The sequence below is a fragment of the Hyperoodon ampullatus genome, assembly GCF_949752795.1.
Source record: "Hyperoodon ampullatus genome assembly, chromosome: X".
Classification (NCBI taxonomy): domain Eukaryota; kingdom Metazoa; phylum Chordata; class Mammalia; order Artiodactyla; family Ziphiidae; genus Hyperoodon; species Hyperoodon ampullatus.
In genome coordinates, this window is record NC_136913.1 from 23,856,788 (window position 1) to 23,876,788 (window position 20,001).

Below are 20,001 nucleotides of genomic sequence, written 5' to 3' on the forward strand. Positions count from 1 at the left end.
GCTCTACCTGTATCTGTACATGTAGTGATAAGTAGAAAAAATTCTAAGAGACAGAATTCCAATGCAGGCCTAGATATATTTGTTTTTTACATTATAAAGCCTATATTTGCCATAAGGATCAATTTATAGTTTTCTTTTTTTAATTTCATGCAACTTGATAACAGCTATGTTTGTCACTATATGGGGATATAGCAGCAGTAAGATTTTGTCATCTTGAAGTTTTAAGAGACATGTAACTGTCTTACCTTTTTGCTAGAATGTTAAAGTGATTCACAACTGTCTCAAGCTATATATTATTCCAACCCAGCTGGGTCTGACATTTCAGGCTGATGGGTAAGAATCAGGAGTCCTATGGAGCTCAGTTCCCAACAGATATTTAAGTTTCAAGACAAGAATTCAATGTGTTTACAGGACCCAGTGTTTAACAATCAGGACACCTGTCTGCATAGGTTTAGGTCTTTATAAACTTTACTCCTGAATCCAAAAATTATCTATGCAAACAACGAGACGTTACTCTTATTCAGATCTCTTTTAAATATAACGACAATAGTAGTAATAGTGATAATAATAAATTACATATGTAGAACACTTGTTTGCCAGGTCAACACACAGTACATGAATTATCTTATTAAACCCACATAATAACTTTATGAAAAGCTATTATGATGATCTGCAGTTTATTGAAAAGAAATACTAAGTCCAGGGACGAAACGTACAGCATGGCAACTATAGTTAACATACTGTATTGCGTATTTATTTAAAAGTTGCTAAAAGAGTAAATCTTAAAAGTTCTCATCACAAGAAAAAAAATTCTGTAACTATATATGATGATGGATGTAAACTAGACTTGTGGTGATCATTTCACAGCGTATGTAAATATTGAATTATTATGTTGTTCACTGGAAACTAATATATATTGTGTATCAATTATACCCCAATAAAAAAACAGTTAAAACACAAACTAAATAATAATAATAATAATAATAATAATAATATCAATACTTGAAGTGCAGAGAGATGAAGTAGTGTGTCCAGGACACAAAGCCAGTCAGTGGCTCTTTCAGTATTCCATTCAAGTTTTTCCAATTCTGATCTTCAGCTCTCAAAAATGTCTTCATCATTTATAGTATATTCTCATTTGGGATTATGGAGAATGTGAAGAGGGTAAAGGAGATTTGAACAATCTCTCTTTATTTAACTTAATGATATTAATTCTAATAGGCACTGTTTGCATCAGCTAATCACTAAAGATTTATTGTGCCCTGGTAACTGCCTGCTAAAGCCTTAGAATATGAATATGAATAAGATGTAATATTGCCTTCAAAGAAATTCAGTCTAAAATATATTAATTATTTCCATTAAACAAATCACTAAACACTCTTTAAAATAACGTTATTTAAACACTATTTAAACTGAAATAATTTAAATATACTTGTTGGTAGAATATTCTGGTTTGGCCACTAAAATATAAATCAAGGAAAAGCACGCTGTATTTCAGAAACTTAAACTGAATGCCAAACATTTAAAGATGTGTGAAAGTTCTTAATGGTAGAAAATATGGCGTAACCTCGACAGCAAATTGCAGTTATTACAAAGCAATATTGAGAATTATGGAAGCTGCAACTCTAACTTAATTCCAAACAACAAACTCTAATTGGTGATACAGACATGGACTGAATCTTGGAGGAATATTATATGAGGTTTGGGGATTGATAAGAGTAAATAAAGATGAAACTGAGCATATTTCAATATGGTCAAACTTCAGGAACACTTCAAAACTCAGAGAAAATAGTGGAATGGCTAGAAATTCCAACAGAAGAGAAGTCTAAGATGAATGAGAGGCTAAAACAAGTTTTTGATTACAATTCTAAATAATATCATAAGAAAAAAAGACACTTTAAAAAAGTAACTACTGTGGATTTATGTTTGAACTCAGAGATATATACAAAACTGAGAAAAAAACAGAACACACACATATGTGATTTTTTTAAAACTATATTTCTAAGGATTGATGATACCTTGCATATTCTTACATACATTTTAGGGGGGAAGTATTATTAATGCTAATGAGTGACAAAAACATGTGGTAGCAGTTCAGTAATTAAAAGGAATAAATTACTGATACAAAAATATGGATGAATTTTTAAAAGATTATTTTGAGCAAAAGAAGGCAGTCAAATAAAAGCACTTACTGTATGCTTCAATTTATATGAAGTTCTCGAATAGGCAAAACTGATATATAGTGACAGAAGTGAGAACAGTGGTTTTGGAGGGAGAGAGTGGGGATAGACTGGAAAGAGTTACTCGAGAAATTTTTGAGATGATGAAAATGCTCTATGTCTTGATAGGGGTGTGTGTCATATGGGTGTATACATTTACCAGAATTCATTGAACCATACATTCAAGAACTGCACATTTCTTCATATTTAAATTACACTAAGTGAAGTGCTTACTACTTTCTTGGAACTCTGATATTTTGTATATTTTGTTATCTAATTTCAAGTTCTGTAGCAGCTCTTTGAGAAAGAAACTATTATTTCATTTAACAAAAGAGAAAACAGAAGTTAAGTCACATCAGAGACAGAATTGGAATCTCGGATAAGCTGCCTGCTGAACACGAACTGTTAATCACCACTCTGTTCTATTTTATTTTTCTCTTGTATGAGACACAAGTTAATTGCAATGATATTGGAGAGAGTATTATACTATGTGAAGCTGATTTCAGGAAACTGTGTTTTTATGTAATTATGTACTAGAATAATCAAATAAGTTTTAATTCAAAGTTAAAAATGATGAGCACCATTAGAATAAATGAAAGAAACAATTGTTAAGTGTAAATAAAATTATCCAGTAGGAAGAACTTTATTTACAAACAAACAAAAACTTGGTGATTATGTTTAGTTTGTCACTCAGTGCCTGGGTAAATATGTTAAAAAAAGAATTGAGTAGAAAGGTACACAAATCAAAGAAGATAGTATCTTGTTCACTGCACTTGTGTACCCAATAAAGATGATAAATAATAAAAATAGAGTGGTGAAAATTAAGAAACATATTCAGAAGTCCCTGGAAATATGATGGAAGAACGCAGAGAAGTAGGAGTTGGAGCCTGACTCTACATGAAATGTAGCTTCACATTTCCATGTGAATGTAATTTAGCTCTCTCCATGAAATTTAGCTTTCTGCAGTACTACCCAAAATGTTGTTCCACCTCGTGTTAAATATACGGAACAACAAAGGCAAGGGATTTCGTTACCACTTTGGAATTCTAGGTTCAACAGTACTTCTTAGAAGTGAACATGCCAAAGTGAAATATGAATTTCCTACACTGGGATATACAACAAAGGGTTTTCCAAATATATTTGAATGTAAAACCACTTCGTAGATTATCTTAATGTAAAGGCATTTGTGGAATATACTTTAGAAATTTAGAGGATTTGGCTGCTCTTACTGTAACCACTCATAGTGATTAAGATAACTAAGAATGAAGAAAGATTGTCCTAAAAACCATCAAGCATTTCTACATTTATCTGAAAGGATAGCTAATGACTATTTGAACCCTAATATAATAAGAAGCTTAGTAATTCATCTTCAGCTGCTCTCTTTGAAGAGCACTTGCCCGCAAAAGGTAACCTTTTGTGTTTACTTTTATTTAGTACTGATTTTATACTTTCTAATAATTAACATCACATTCAATTTCTGAAATTTATGACAAATAATTCATACAAACTCAAAATCAATAAAAGTCGAAAGATAGTAAAAGTAGAATAGCAACTACCTGCTATAAATGAGATCAAACCTCATCTTTCAGTAAATTATGTTCTAAGATAATGAAAGTACATTAAATAAGATCATAGATACACAGTAAACATTTTTTTGAAAAGTGAGACAATGGAAGTTATGCATGAGGGTCAAGGAGATACATATTCTGATTTTCAGAACAGGAAAAGCAGATAGGTAGGGGGAAGTTCATTATAAAATTTCAACATAATTGGTGGGTACATTATTAATTAGTTAATAGCCAACAACTAGGCTAGAAAAAAAATGGTAATAAACAGGAGCCAAATGGATTATGAAAAACATTCTTTTTTGGTAAATCTACTGGATTGATAGGTGTTATATTTTAATTTCGGTGCAGCACACTGTAGGACATGTTCCAGGTTTGTTTTCCTCAAGACATTCTGTTTGCAAAGGCAGAGAAACATATTGATGGGGTTCAGGACAAGCTACCCCCAAATATGGCACCTCGCCATACTGAATATTTTAAGTGGAAGGAGTTTGAGAAAACAGCAGAAAAAGGAAGGTCACTCTGACCTTATCCCTCCCTTCTCTTCTGCAACAGATCTTAAAACCCTGATGTAAGAGGTGGCCTCCCCTATACCTGGAGGAAAGGAGTATCCTTTATCTCCAAAGACAAAGCGACTCTGAAAGAAATCCATACAGGCCATGCTCAGTATCCCCAGCTTCCAACGTTTACCTCATACTCTTTGACCTATCATTTTTCTACATGACTGTCCACTCTTCATCAAACCCAGCATAAAAATGCTCAGGTTTAACCATTTCTTCAGGTCTTCATTTCCTTATGAAGGCTCCCATGTGATGTAAAACTTACATTAAATAAATTTGTATGCTTTTCGCCTGTTAATCTGTCAGTTTAATTTTCAGACCCAGCCAGGGACCCTAAGAGCACTGAGGAAAACTTTTCCCCCCCTAAAATGTGAAACAACGTTTAGGTATACAAAGCTATAAGTAATAATAACATAACTGGCAGCAGAAGCAACATTAAAAACATACCAAACATACTGGAATTGTATACCAAAGCCCCAAATGAAATTTAACTGAGATAAATGTATTGTCCTATAATTTGGTTTTCAAATAGTAATTAATCAACAGAAGATAAGAAAAACATGGATTGATAGTCAAAAATTCAAAGAATTTAAAATTCAATTCTAAAAGGCTCAGTGTAACACAGTTAAAGAAAAAATCAAACCAAAAAATAAAAGGAAAAACCTAACAGCATATCACAGCATAAGGCTACACTAGTAGAACTATAGTCTCAAGAGAAAGTTAGCTGGTGTCTCACTGTTTTATATTGGTCTGATGAGACTGTGAGTTTTGTGTTCATTTCTAGTACCAGTTTTTTTTCTTTTTTTTACATTGAGGTGTAGTTGATTTACAATGTTGTGTTAGTTTCAGGTGTACAGCACAGTGATTCATTATATATATATATATATATATATATATATATATATATATGTTTTCCAAATATTTATATATTCATTCTTCAGATTCTCTTCCCTTATAGGTTATTACAGATTATTGATTATAGTTCCCTGTGCTATACAGTAGGTCCTTGTTGGTTATCTCTAGTACCACATTTTAAAAGGGTCTTTGAAAAGCCATATTGGTAGAGAAGAGAGAGCATAAAACAGTGAAAATACATGTGAAGATCATTTTAAAAATTCAAGATAATATGTAATATACGTAGTACGATTTATGAAGTGCCATGATGGGAAGGCAGAAAGAATGCCGATGATGGAATGACCCTTCTTTTTATAAATGAAGACATGTTGCCCTAGATACCTTGTCAAAATCACAAGAAGCCTGTTTCACACCCAGTTCATGACATTCAGAGTACTGATTTCCACTACAGCATGCTGTGTTTTCAAATAGCTTACAAATTGTCTTGTGGAAGCAAAGTTGGACACATATAACTGGCAGATAAGAGGCTGGAAAAAGCTACGAAAGCTTCCCCTGAATAATACACAAATGCTTTGATCCAGCAATTCAGTGGCTAACATTTTATCTTATGGATATATTTGCACAAGTGGGCAGTAGAACCAGATGGTCAAAATTGTCTGACAAAACAATCATCATCATGATGAAAATAAACATAGGAAACCAGCCAACAATTGAGTTATATCAATAGTATACACCTGTACTAATGGATTAATATTCGGTAGCTAGGAAGCCTCAGTTGAAGAATATGGAGCCCTTTGCAGAGAGGAAAGGAGATGCAGAAGGGACCTCTAGCTAGAAAAAGTGCCTGAGGGGTGGGGCCGAGGCTAAATAAAGTTGTTGAAAGCATGGCTAAAATATGTGAGTCATGTGGAAGCAAAATAAGGCTTGTTCTCTTTGGTTCCAAAGGGTCAAAGGGAATGAAGAAATGGAACATGCAGAGAAATACATTTCAGGTGAACAGGAAAAAATTTTTCTAATCCTTAAAACTGGCCCAAAATGCTTTGGTTGCCCAATAAACAAGTGTTCTCTCTCTGGATGTGTTTAAGCATAGGCTGAATATGCCTATTATGAAACAAATATTATGGAGATGCTTTAAGAATTTAGCTGTGTGGTGACTTGACACTATCACTAATCAGTTAGGCCGTCTTGGATAAGTCACATAATTTTCAGAAATCAAAATTTTCATCTCTAATATGAGGGTTTAAAAATAAAGGAGGGAAGGAATTACCGAGAGATTCTTTTTGTCCTTTAAGGCGGTCAGGTTTATGTTTTTTAAATGTTCTTCTTCAGTGTTAAATTAGTGGTAGCTCAACTGATTACATTTCCTTACTGCGTGTTATCTCAGTACACATGGAGCTCAACTATCTGTGTCTAAAGAGACGGTGATTCAACTGAATACGTTCACCCTGGAAGCAATGTGACGGGAAATCATTTAGTTGCCAGCACAGCTGCACAAACAGCTTTAGCTTTAAGACCCTGAGGGAAGGGTGTTGTTGCCAGTGAAAAACTCGGTAGGGGAGAAAAGATGCTTTAGGGCAAGCAGCAGAGCCAGAAGTAAAGATGGCAAAATTGGCATCTCTCACCCTCTCAGCATCACTTTTATACAAGTCCAGGAGCCCTGGCTCTGCTGGTATTTCACAGTGGTACTCCTCTGTTCCTGGCTTTCTGTTGGTGTGTTCCTCTTGCTTCCTTTAGTTTTCCAGTAGCCGTACATTGGGCAAGAAAATGATTTTGTAATGCCATTGAGACTACTTGCTAATTGCTGTGAGTGGAAGCAGAACGGAAGTCATCTTGGTAGTAGTGGTACAGCACTGATCATGGACTTGGAAATGAGCCGTCTTAAAGAGGAGTTACTGAAGTAGGCAGTAAGATCCTGGGTCTTTAATCATCTTATGCCCTTGGTTACTTGTGGCTCAGAGTGTATAATTTTCTGTAGTTCAGATCTGAGGTATTGCGGTTGTGTAAAGAAAAATGGGGGAAAATCAGTAGGAAAGAGAGAAGTGCAAAAAGGCAGTGCTTCCATGAGGTGGTAGTTCCCTTAAAAGTCATTTCCTTGTTGTTTTATGGGCCATAAAATCTTTGAATACTTCATTCTGTCACGATTGCTCTTTAGATTTAGGTGTGAACTCATAACAATGAAATCTTTAACAAGAAAATGTCTTCTAATGGATCAGCTCACTGGCGGGTCTGTAACACTGCATACTTAATTAGAAACTGGTAAAAGAGAGGGAAGATGCTATGAGCAGAGGGCAGAGTGTTTAGGAAACTCCTATGTTTCTCATCCAAAGTCAGAGGATTACTTTGTGGGCTTCTCTAGGTTTGGAATACTGAATGTGAGTGGATGAGAAAGAATTGCTCTGTCCATAGGCTCGGGATGGTGAGTGGGTGGCTGTGGGGGAGGATTGAGGGATTTTTATAGCATTTGTTGATTTTGTTTTTTAACATGTTTCATGAGAACAAGCTCCAGTATCACAAAATACAAATACAAAATAACCTCTAATGTGAAGACATTGACCTTGACATATTTTTATGACAGTATGACAGTGATTCACACTGTATTTAGCATATGAGATGTGTAGAAAAATAAATCCAGGAACTAAATAAAAATAATCAGTTAATTCTTTTTTTTTAAAAAATAACTTTATTTATTTATTTTTGGCTGCGCTGGGTCTTCATTGCTGTGCAGGGGCCTTTTCTAGTTGCGGCGAGCGGGGGCCACTCTTCGTTGAGGTGTGTGGGCTTATCATTGCAGTGGCTTCTCTTGTTGTGGAGCATGGGCTCTAGGCGCGCGGGCTCAGTAGTTGTGGTGCACGGGCTTAGTTGCTCCGCGGCATGTGGGATCACGGACCAAGGCTCGAACCCATGTCCCCTGCATTGGCAGGCAGGTTCTTAACCACTGCGCCACCAGGGAAGCCCTCTAACTCTATTTTATTTCAACTTTGAAAGGTTATAACATTCACAAATTAAAATTTCTCAAAGGATTTATTATAAAAATATTTGCTTTAAGCTGGTCCAGTGAGCGAGGTGATACATTTCTGAATCCTTCAGGAAACAGAGTCTCCTGTTCAGTTCTTCTTTGACTATGAATGCCCTTTCTGATTCCAGGGAGAGTCAGAAAAATGAAAGAATTTTATGAAAGTTAGAATTCAGAAAGTAAAAGCTGACAATCTCAGAAGTAACAGCACCATAGGAACTATTGGAATTACCACAGGATAGCTTCCCTTGACAAAATTGAAAATCAACCATATGGACCGGGGAGATTATAATAGTGTCTTTTGGACTGCCACTTGCTGTGAATTCAGGAGGCTTTTGTAGATCTGCCCAATCTTTTGTGATTAAGGTCACCTCATTGCTAATCCCCTTCTACTACTGAGCAGGTAATGAGGATTTAGTGTAAACTTCTTGCTAGAATGATAGAAGGGTGACATTTTGTTCCAGTTAGTATTAGATGATATGAAGTGTATCCCATCACCAACTGCTATTAATTAGAATGCCTATTTCACCCTACAGGATTTTAAGTTCAATACATTACATTCTTTGAGAAATCGATTCTGTGTTGTTGAAAGAATTTTTGGAGGTAAGGTCTGCCAAAGTCCTGGAAATCTGTCCTAATGGACAGGTAGTTGGTTGTGAAATCTAGCTGCTTCATGATTAATGAAACTGGTTGGCAACAAAAAGAGAAGGTGCCAGAGATTTCTATGCCCCATAAAAACTGCTCATTAAATCAACCTTCATATAAAATTGATTTTGACAAAAGAGTTTTCTTTGCAGGTATCTTGGCACTTTCTGATGGGAGAGTATCACAATTGTAAAAGCGCATATATATTTTCACACACCTCTAAGCTTCCTTTCCTGTCAAAGATAGACATTTAAGTGGAAGGCTAATTTTCCTGAGAATAGATCAGTTCCATTATGCTATAAAGTGAAAAACTCAAATTGGAGCCTTCTTGTTTAACTTAGGGCACACAAGGATGTGCAGAAGGCTTCTCAAGTTCCTCATAAAAATATCATAAAGAATTTAATTAAAAATAAAGTATTAAGGGGCTTCCCTGGTGGCGCAGTGGTTGCGAGTCCGCCTGCCGATGCAGGGGACACGGGTTCGTGCCCCGGTCCGGGAAGATCCCACATGCCGCGGAGCGGCTGGGCCCGTGAGCCATGGCCACTGAGCCTGCGCATCCGGAGCCTGTGCTCTGCAACGGGAGCGGCCACAACAGTGAGAGGCCTGTGTACCACAAAAAAATAAATAAATAAATAAAATATTTGAAAAATTCTATTAGCTGCATACATAAAAAACTTTTGAAATTAACTAAAGGATTAGCAGCACCAAAAATATGTTAATGTTTAATAAAAATGGACTGTTAGCTTTACTGCGTGTAGACACTCAATATAAGTTGCTTAATTTGATTTAAAAAAATAACATTTTAAAATACCTAGATCCATATTACTAAACCAGTATAATCAGCAACACATAAGGTAGGACCATGTCCTCATTTTTCTCTGTATTTCAGCTTCTCCATCTGTATGACTGAGGAGTGTTCAAACATTTCTATGATCCTTCCATCTTGAATACTCCTTGAATCTATGAATTCAGGTTCTTTTCCACATGCTATCAGGGTAGTAAGTTGTCTCTCTATTACATAACTTAGATGATTACATAACCTTTTGTTGAATATAATTCAGCAACACCCAAACAAACCTTGGTCTTCCCAAGGGAGAACAAGACTCAAAATCACAAATCTTTTTTGAATTAAATGCTCAGTCAATAGTGATAAATTACTAAGAAAGCAGCTCATATCAAGACTTTTTCTTTGTTGTTATTCACTTTTGCTTTTCCTGGAGTTACAACATACTCAGTCTAAACCTTTTATAGTCATATTTCCATATCACACAGTAAGCCTTTAATGCATGCTTATGAAGTGAATATGGAAATGTAAATAAACCCCATTTTTACGAATTTCAAGGTCTGATGCAAAGAAAAGGGGGAAACTCAATGAAGAAAATATTTTAAAAAGGTGAAAATTGGCAGAGAAAGAGATTCTTTTTAATCTATGAGAATGCTGCAAGAGAGGACAAATGAAAATGAAAAGATACAGGAGTATTTGCTCATGGGTGATTCATTCATTCAAAACCAGGTTTGGCCTTCTGGCATTTGTCTTCGCTCTTGTACATGCTGTGTGTGTGTTTGTGTGTATCTAGAGCTAGATAAATATTGTATAGATGTATAGATATAATATGTCTCTGTTAATATAACAGTGGTTCAGTGTGTTTACATATACTAGCATTTAAAACTGTGTTACTGTTTTCTGATTCTACATGCTCCATTACCTATATTTTGCTTTTTATTGAGATAAAATTGATATATAACATTATATAATTTTCATTACCTTTTTTTTTTTTTTTTTGCGGTACGCGGGCCTCTCACTGTTGTGGCCTCTCCCGCTGCAGAGCACAGGCTCCGGACGCGCAGGCTCAGCGGCCGTAGCTCACGGGCCTAGCCGCTCCGCGACATGTGGGATCTTCTCGAACCGGGGCATGAACCCGTGTCCCCTGCATCGGCAGGCGGACTCCCAACCACTGCGCCACCAGGGAAGCCCAATTACCTATATTTTTAATACTTTGAGTTTCCTGATTTTCTCTTTTCATACTGATAGAAAAGGTCTCGGCCAGAGGGAAATATATTTCTCAAAATGCTAGCTTTTTCTCTTTGAAGCCTATGTCCATTTTCTTAGATAAGCTCATCATTCTGCTGTAATCACACTTAAATCATCTATTACGTTTTGTATCATTTTTGTTTGTGTTTTTTTTTTTTTTGCTAATTGGTGCCATTTTTAAAGGTAAAAAAAGGGTTTTATTCCTCTTTGCATTGCTGGAGAGGGAGGGACTGAGGCAGGCTAAATTGAGAGAAGGAGAAGTCGAGCACGGTCCTCCTTTTTGTAAGCAGTTACTTCATGAATCGTAGCTTTGCCTTGGTGATGTTCCACTGTTAAGGTCTGCATTGCCTTCAGCCCCATACATGACTGCTTTAGAAGTGGTCTCTGATTATGAAAATTATTTTCTGATTACATGATATCAATGGTAGACAATCATTTACACAGATGGGACAAATGAAACCACATGTATATTTCTGAGAATTGCGGAGAACATTAGTGAAAACAGTCCTGTGTTGTGTGCATGGATTTTAGCCTAGACCTCTGCCAAGCTAAGCAATTTATATCTTTTGCTCTAAAAAGATTTTTATGAAAATAAATATATACTTTCTTTCCAAACCAAATATATTGAAAAGGAAAAATAATCTGCTAGATCTCTCTATGTATGCTGAATAATTAGTAGTTTGGTAAGAGAGGGAAGTTTGGGGAGAATGGAGTCATCTTCTCATTTTGGTAAAAATTACCAAAACGGCATCTTGTTCTTCCTGATTCTGGCTGGTCTCTGAAAGGGTGAAGTCCAGAAAAGGTACGAGTATTCTACTAACATGATCTGTGGGGGGAAAAAAGGCTTTATCATGGTCATAAATCTCACAGCCTCTGAGAAAAAGTCCAGAGCAGGCACGTGATGCCATCCAGCTGACATATATAAATGATGCATTTTCTGCTAGAGCCACAGCTCATCTCCATAATCCACACAACTGCTGAGAAGACAAAGTGAGAAATGCAGTCTATCCAACGCCCTGGCTAAAACAAAATAAGCTGCAGTTAATCATTTATCGACCTCCCCAAATAATAAGCCCCGAAAGTAAATACCAACAGTAGACTACAACGATCCAGGAAATTTTGTGGGAAATCATGCATTTATAAATAAAACCATGAACAACGACCTCTACTGACATCTGTGTGAAAGCATCCGTCATGTGCACTCCTTTTATTTCACTAGAATTTCGTCCTCAGGAGTGAAGGTTCACCTTATATGTAAAGCTCTTACAGTCGTAAAAGAAGTTTTAGTTAAACCTTTAGAAGCCGAATTTTCTTGAAAGAACCCCCTAAACTCCCACTTCTGTTAAATTTTGTAACCAGGGAAAGGATTTCTGTAGAATTTCAATCAATTTGCTTAGTCTGTTGAGTTGACCGTTTAGGGTACACGTGTCACGGGAGATAGGAGATCATTTGGGGCCTGTGGAAATAGAGATGCACATGGTAACGTATGGAACAGCCCGCCATGACGTCCCACTGTCTCCTCCTTCCTTCCAACGTTTAACTCCCACGTAGGGTCCCTGAGACAATGAACTTTTAGGAAGGCAGTGGGTAACTGTAAGTGGCAGCTCTCTGCTTTTCTTCTTACAGAGTACAGTGTTTTGTCTGTCTGCTTTTCCCCACAACCCTGATCCTCATTTCCCTTCCTGTCATGCTCTTGTGCAAATCTAATTGTTCTCTTAGTCTACACTTTTGAGGAAATAAATGAAGGCTGAGAATGGAAACAAAAGTTGCTGACCTCCTAGGCACTCATTAAGTGTGAGTTCAAATGGACAAAATTGTATACAATGACTTTCTGATTTACCAGCCCCATAAGTTTTAATTCACCTTTCCCCATTCTAAAACAATTTGTCATTTCAGAGATCACAAATATTTATGGTTTTCATCCTCTGGTCCATAATTACCACAGGAATACATATTTGATATAATGGAAAATGTGTAATATATACATATTCATAGGAACATACACATATACATTCACACACACACACACACACACACACACACGAGAACAAATTCCAGTATCTGAGACCCTTACAACAGAAAATAAAAGCTCACGTGCTAACCAGCTCAGGTCAGTGTTTTAGGCTTTGGACAGAGCTTTCACCCCCCTTATTTACCGGAATGGACTACTACGTCCCTTCGCATTTCATGACTTTACTTGAAGATGAAACAAATTGAATAAACAATTGCAAACATATGCAGCCCAGAGGAAATTCACTTCTGTTATTACCTGAAATCATGTACTTCAAAAGATAGTTTCCACAAATAGGAAAAAATGGACCCATATTCGAGTTACTCTAGATATGATACATTTACAAGCAAAATCAGTGAGTCCACCTGATACAATAAATAATCAGTTGTTTATCATCAAGGATATTCCCTTTTCCTTTAGAACTTTAAAAATATGTTTTCAAATTGGTACTTCTGTGTAGATCTTATTTTTTTCTGTAGGTTTTAAACCCCTCCAGGACAAGGGAAGAAGATTTAAAATCTGTTTTTGCCGCCTGCAGGACTACATATGCTGCTGCCACCTAATGCTTGTGGATTGATATGTTGTTTGAAAAGCACTGGTCTAGACCTAATCCGTTCTTTCCCTGTCACATCCTGACAGCAGTGGTATCAAGCTTTCACTTACCAGCATGATTGTGCCCCCTCACTCCCGCTGGCTCTGCAGGGGCATGAAGATGTCCCCCCATACTGCCATGCCAAACACTCCCACATATTTTCACCCCTACTGCAAGCCACCTGCCGGGGTCATAGCCAGCATTCTCTGTGCCCCCCAGAACCCTTCTTGCTCAGCCAGGCACCACTTCCCAATCATCAGACCTTGGACTGTTGACATTTCCATCAGGATTACTGGGTAGAAAGGTAGAGGCCTGACATTGAAAGTCGTGGCTCCATTTTTAAAAAATATTATTAAACGATGATGCCCTGATTAAAGAGTAAATTTTCTATGTAGAAAACACTAAAACTCAGTCAAGAAATAAAACTTTCCAGGCAGGCAATTCACACAATGGAAACATAAAAATAAAGTGGAAGATTAATTGCGATGGCCCATGTACTCAAAAAGATTGTGCTTGTGTACCTGCAGGTTACATTATACTTTTTATGAAAATAAGAATATGAGATCCTTTAAAACAGTGGTTTAAATTTTAATTTATTTATATGAAATATAAAATATTTCAAACATACCAATAACATAGGAGAAAATATAACAAATCTATGTGCCCTCCACTATAAATTAAACAGATGATGCCATCTTGCTACATAGGCTTTAGATCTTTACAGAAAAGGAATAAAAAGTATTTCTGGTTATAAAAGTAATCGAAGTTGATTATTAAAAATGTAAGAAAAAAGAAAAATACAAAGAAAAAAATCCTAAGGATAGTTTTTCCATGTTGATATATATCTCTCCATATGTGCTCTACCTGTTTTACAGTTGGGATCGTATCGTAAATCTTGTTTGCCCATGTAAAAAAGATTATTTTAAAATATGATTTTCAGATTTTTAATAATATTCCATCTGCTTTCATTAACCTATTATTGGGTAATTACACTGGTTTGACTTTGTGCTAACATAAAGTATTCTTGTAGTCCTGACAGTCATTTCTTTCTCTTACCCCCCAAATCCAGCCCTGCAGCAGCACCTACAGCTGTACCTCCAAATGTAAATGGAAGCTGTATTCTTTCTTCCTTCTCTGACTTTAAATTTTAAAGATACCATCTGACCAGAGCCTTGGTACTCAAAGTGTGGTCTTTGGGCCAGCAGTATCTCTCTCACCTGAGAGCCTGTTGGAAATGGAGAATCTTAGGTCCTATCTCAAACGAGCTGAATCAGAATCAGAACTTCAGCAAGATTCATGAGAGAAACATATGAACAATAAAGTTGCAGAAGAATGGCTGTAGTGAAAGTCGCCATCATTCCTCATCTCATTAGACACCTAGCTGGTCTCTCTGCTACTTGTTTTGCCACAGCGTGGTCCATTCTCTCCTTCACCAAGGTGATTTTTCTGATGAGTTAAATCAGTTATCACTATCTCCCTGCCTAAAATTCTCCAAGTGACTTGCACTGGGCTTAGAACAAAATCTAAATGCCTTTGTAAGGTTTAGATATCTCCCTGCCTACCTGTCTTTTCAGCCTCTACCTCTCCTCTCACTTTGTTCCTATTGGGCTTACTGACACACTCCTTTTTTTTCTGTTGTTCAAACATTCCAATTTCATTCTCTACTTGTCCTTGCTATTTTTTCTGCTTGGAAAGTATTCTGTCCCCAAAGCCATGGTGGCTCCTTTATAACAGTCAGGTCTCAGCTGGAATGTCACTATCTTAGGGAGACCTTTGCTTCTCGGCACTAACATATTACCCTGTTTTATGATTTTCATAGCCCTTATCACTTTATGTAATTATTGTTTTTATTCATCGCATTTTCCATTGTGTGTCTTCTCTTTTGAAAAGTAAGTTCTATGAGACGTGAAATTAACATAGGGCCCAGAACACTGACATTTATATGGATAATGCTTAATACATATTTGTTGAATGAATGAATGCATGCATGCTATGGTGAACATCTTTGTAAACTAAACTTTGTGTTTGTCATTGAACATTTCCTAAGCATATGCCTTTGAATTTTTTTTCCACTGAATCTCTTATTTTGCATTCTATATCATATTGTTAGATTGAATTGCAGACAGATGTTGTAAGGGTTTACACTTTAAAAAATAGCATATAACATTATTTTCCCCTGCATTCTTGTTAGTTTCTCGATACACAAGTACACACACACATACACTATATAGTGACTATTTGCCAATTTGATGGGGGAAATAAGACTCTTAAGTATTTCTTTGATGACTACTGAAACTTGGGCAACTTTTATGATGCTCTCTGATTTTTGTATTCTTCAGTTTTTTTCTTTTAATGGAGTATCCATCTCCTTTTCCCATGTGTCTGTTGGAATGCTCATAATTTTCTAAATAATATTTTAAGTTTTGGTGAATTGTGTAACGGTCTATATACATTTTTCAAGAGTAACCATTTATCTCAAAAATATGTATTCAATAATATTTTCTTCCACGACTGGTTATAACTTACTTTTTCAACCATTTACTCAATTTTTTATGTATGCCTGGTTATCTCTTTGGGTTTTCTAAACTGTTACGGAATTAGTGCCAGAGTCTTTTAAATATTGTAGCTCTACAAGCAATTATAATAACTGATACTGAAAAAGTCACTGCATTTTATTCTTTTTCAAAAACTTAGAATTTTTTTGTGTTTATTTTTTGGATAAATTTTAGAATCATGTTATCAATAACTAAAACAAAAACAAAATTATTAGATTTCTATTGATATTGCATTAAGCCTACATAGCAATCTAGGCATAATTTTCATCCTTACATTATCCAAACTCTAGGTATCTCCTATAAGTGGAATCATACAATGTTTTCCCTGTTGTGACTAGCTTATTTCAACTAGCATAATGTCTATAAGATTTACCTAAGTTGTAGCAATTGTCAGAATTTTCTTTCTTTTTAAGGCTGAATAATATTCCATTGCATGTATATACCACAGTTTGTTTATCCACTCATCCATCCAGGGACACTTGGGTAGTACACTTCCACCTGTTGGCTATTATGAATAATGCTGCTGTGAACTTGGCTGTAAAAATATCTGAGTCCCTTCTTTCAACACTTTTAGCTAAATACTCAGAATTGAAACTGTGGTTAATCATTAGTCAAATCCACTTCACCTGCCTTCACTAATCAAGGTTGTTTTAAGACTTGCACGTCCTCCAGGCTGCCCAGCACTTAGCCTAAACCATAAGATGTTTGCCAGAGTTGTCTTCCAGGAACTTGGAGTCAGTTGTGTCTCCTTTGAGCTGAGCTGGTCAAGATGGAATAGGACCACCGACCCTCCAACTGGGCATGCTCGAGTGTCCCCTTGTTGACCTTTTGACGTCAGAGAGCCGAAAGCTCCACCCTCAGAGTGTGCTAAGCACCTCCAATTGGAACGTGCAGAGGCCTGTAGCTTAGTTACACCTGTGTAGAACGAGGATTACCGCACCTTTTCCCAGTCACCACTCCCCATGCTCCCCACGCTCCCCACTCCCCAGACCTCGCTGCTGCTTTATTTGTTATCCCATCAACCCCCCAGCCCGTGGCCGTCAGGGTGGTGCATCTGTGACGTGTTTTCTGGTTTCTTCGCCTAGCTGCCTCGTGAGTAAACACTCTCTTTGCTGCAAACCTTGGCGTCTCAGCATTTTGGCTTGCTGTAAATTGGGGAAAACGAACCAGGTTTGGTAACAGAATTTCTGAATCATATGGTAATTCGACATTTAAGTTTTTGAGACTCACCATACCGTTTTCCACAGCAGCTGCACAATATTCCCACTAGCAATGCATGAGTTGTGTTTTCTCCATCATCCCCAATATTTATTTTCTGCTTTTGGTAACAGTCGTCCTAATGTGTGAGAAGTGGTATCACATTGTGGTTTTGATTTGCATTTTCCTAATAATTAGTGATGTTGAGCATCTTTTCATGTGTTTATTAGTGTCTGTATGTATTTTGGTGAGAAATGTGTATTCAATTCCTTTTTTTCATTTTTCAATTGGGTTCGATTTTTGTTGAATTATAAGAGTTCTTTAAATATTTCTGGATATTAGTCTTTTATGAGATATATGATTTGAAGATATTTTTCCCCATTCCATGTGTCCATAATGATTACTGTAGCTTTGTAGTAAGTTTTGAAATCAGGAAGTGTGAAACCACCAACTTTGTTCTTTTCCAAGATTGTTTTGGTTATTTGTGGTCCCTTGAGATGCCATATGAATTTTAGGATGGATTTTCCTATTTCTACAGAAAAAAAAGTCATTGGAATATTGATAAGGATTACATTAAATCTCTAGATTGCTTTGAGTAATGTTGACATCCTAATATTACTAAGTCTTCCAGTCCATGGACAGAAGATGGCTTTACATCTCTTTGTGTCTTCTTTACTATCTTTCAGCAATGTTTTATAGTTTTCAGTGTACAAGTCTTTGACCTCCTTGGTTAAGTTTATTGAATATTTTTTTATTTTTTGATACTATTAAAAATAGAATTATTTTCTTAATTTCCTTTTTGGATTTTTTAATTGTTAGTGTATAGAAATGAAAGGGAATTTTGTATGTTAACTTTTTATCCAGCAACTTGGCTGAATTCATTATTCTAACAGGAGTGTGTGTGTGTGTAATCTTTTTTTATTAATTTTATTGGACTATAGTTGATTTACAATGTTGTGTTAGTTTCTGCTGTACAGCAAAGTGAATCAGTTATATATATACATATATCCACTCTGTTTTAGATTCTATTCCCATATAGTTCATTACAGAGTATTAAGTAGAGTTCCCTGTGCTATACAGTAGGTTCTTATTAGTAATCTATTTTATGTATGTGCATATTCTTTAGGGTTTTCTACATATAAGATCATGTCATCTGCAAACAGAGAATTTTACTTCTTCCTTCCCAGTTTAGATGACTTTTACTTCTTTTTCTGGCCTAATTGCTCTGGCTATAACTCTGAATATATTGTTGGATACAGTTGGTAAAAGCAGGCATCCTTGTCCAGTTCCTGACCTTAGAGGAAAAGCATTGTCTTTCACCACTGAGTATGATGTTAGTTGTGGGTTTTTCATATGTGCCCTTTATTATGTTCAAGTAGATTTCATTTATTCCTAGTTGTTGAGTGTTTTTATTGTGAAAGGATATTAAATTTTGTCAAATGCCTTTTTTGCATCAATGGAGATGATCATGTGTTTTTCCCTAATTCTGTGAACGTGGTGGATTATATTGATTGCTTTTCATGTGTTGAACCATCCTTGTAATTCCAGGAATAAATCCCACTTGGCCGTAGTGTATAATTCTTTTAATGTGCTCTAAATTTGGCTTGCTAGTTTCCTCTGGATGATTTTTGCATCAATATTCATAAGTGATATTGGTCTGTAGTTTCTTTTTCTTGTAGTACCTTTATTGACTTTGGAATCAGGATAGTGCTGGCCTTAAATAGTTTTTTAAATGGAATTTGTTTATTTTGTCTAACCTATTTATAAATTACTTAGATTAATTACATATATTCGTTGTATCTTTTTCTTATATCTAGATATATTTTTAATATACCATTTTACCAAGTTCTCTAGAAATTGTTTTTCATTAAATCCTCTTGGACCACTTCTTTGATCACATTATCTTATTTTTTGAGTTTACATTATTAAATGGCTCAAATTCTTAACAATATTAAGTAATAGTAGAATTGGGCATTCTTTTATTGGAGGAACTGATATGAATGGAAATTTTTCTTGTGTTTTGTCACTGGTTTGATTTTTAATTTTTAGTTTGAAGAAGATACTCTCCATCATGATTAGTTTCTTTCTGTGATGATGAGATTATCAAGAATCTTCCCTTCTTTCTTTCCCTTTTCTATCTTCTTAGGAGCCATGACTAGATTTTGAATTTCCTCATGATTCTTTTTAGTACTTCCTTTAAACTACTGATGCAATTGATTATATTAACAGAATACCTGCACTTGTGAAATGCCAGCTTGATGTGTTCTTCTGCTAATATAGTATTGAGCGGAATTTCTTTATGTGCTCCTGTTTCTGTGTTTTTCTGTTATTTTTTCCTTTTTAATATGTTTATTTTCTTTTTTGGCTTAATGGTCTATTTTGCTTTATCTCTATCCTCAAATAATTTGGAAGTTATGTCACTTATTTTTGTTTATATTATACCTCTTTTGATTTCAGAAAATATTTTATTTTTCATTGAGATGTCAGTAAATAAAATCAGTATTCTTATACTTCATTTTTTCGTGCCAACTGTAATACATTCTGGGATTTGTGCTTTTTTGTTTCAGTTTATTGTACTTAAATTTAAATTTTGTAGCTTCTCTCTAGGAGTTTTAATATCAAATTCTGGTTTTACAATAAGTAAAAGAGTAATTTGGATTTCATTATTTTTTACTGAATGCAAGATTCATCATCAGTACTTAAATATTTCATTAATTCAGTTGGCTGAGTTTTGAATTCACAAAGTTTCTAAGAATT